The 1,482-nt window shown below is 39.3% G+C and overlaps 1 protein-coding gene across 8 annotated transcripts in view; it reads right to left on the bottom strand.

The window, feature by feature from the left end:
* Window positions 1-1,482, bottom strand: part of WDR31 (WD repeat domain 31) — a 26,895-nt gene that overhangs the window by 11,333 nt on the left and 14,080 nt on the right. The gene's annotated exons all lie outside the window — the stretch shown is intronic.

Here is a 1,482-nt window from a genome sequence, read left to right as displayed (position 1 = left end):
AAAAGATGGGGTCTCACTATGATGGCCAGGCTGGTCTTTAACTCCTGACCTCAGGTGATCCACCCACCTCAGCCTCCCAAAGTGCTAGGATTACAGGCGTGAGCCACCATGCCCGGCCAAACTGTATATTTGTTTTAGATTTATTTTTCCCTCTCTTTATATTTTTAATGTAAAGAATACATAATTTAAATTCTTCTCATGATATCTCTATATATGTATTAATAACTTTAAAATTATATTCACAATTTATTAACTTCAGAAAGAAAACAGAAATTTTTTTTCTTTAATTAGCACAATTATATTACTTCTGGCTCATTCCCACGTTTGTAGGAACTCTCCTGGATTTTTATCCAGTCTATTATCATATTATTATTTTGCATTTTATACATATAAATTTTTAAAATAATTAAAACAATTACATTTCCTCTCATAACCCTAGTTTTGCCAATTCTTTAGATATAATTCTGTGTTTAATTGGATTGAAGCCTCATACAGTGAATTCAGTTTGCAACTTCTTTAATATTCATTGGCTTTATTATTCATCATTCATTCACATTCTTTAATAATATACCTTCAACTACATTATTGAGGAATGCTTTACATATGGCAAGATTTTACAAATTTAAGCATGTCTTTCTAGGCTGGGCACGGTGGCTTATGTCTGTAATCCCAGCACTTTGGGAGGCCGAGGTGGGCAAATCATGAGGTCAAGAGATCAAGATCATCCTGGCCAACATGGTGAAACCCTGTCTCTACTAAAAATACAAAAATTAGCTGGGCATGGTGGCGTGCGCCTGTAGTCCCAGCTACTTGGGAGGCTGAGGCAGGAGAATTGCTTGAACTCGGGAGACAGAGGTTGCAGTGGGCCAAGATCGCATCACTGCACTCCAGCCTGGTGACAAAGTGAGACTTCATCTCAAAAACAAACAAAAAGACAAAGAATGTTCTTCCATTGACTTTCCATATGAACGGCATTCTCCCCACATAAAGATCTTTCCTTCCTTCCCTCCTTTCTTCCTTCCTTCCTCTCTTCTTTCTCTTTTTCTCTTTTTCTTTATGTCTGCCTTTATTGTCTTTCTCCTTCCTTCCTTCCTTTCTTTTCTTTCTTTCTCTCTCTCTCTCTCCTTTCTCTCTCTCTCCCCGCTCTCTCTGTCTTTCTGCCTGGGTCTCGCTATGTCACTCAGGCTGGGGTGCAATGGCACAACTATTGCTCACTGCAGCCTTCATCTCCCTGGCTTAAACAATCCTCTTGCCTTAGCCTCCCAAGTAGCTGAGACTATAGGTGTACATCACTACAACTGCCTAATGTATTTGTATTTTTATTTTTAGTGGAGACAGGTCTTGCTGTGGTGCCCAGGCTGGTCTTGAACTCCTGAGCTCAAGCAATCCTCCCGCCTCAGCCTCCCAAAGTGCTGGGATTACAGGAATGAGCTACCCTGCATGGCCAATTTTTACTTTTTAATTATATATATATATATATAT

Source organism: Cebus imitator, unplaced genomic scaffold, assembly GCF_001604975.1.
Source record: "Cebus imitator isolate Cc_AM_T3 unplaced genomic scaffold, Cebus_imitator-1.0 Scaffold64, whole genome shotgun sequence".
Lineage (NCBI taxonomy): Eukaryota > Metazoa > Chordata > Mammalia > Primates > Cebidae > Cebus > Cebus imitator.
This window is presented reverse-complemented; position numbering and strand designations above follow the sequence as displayed.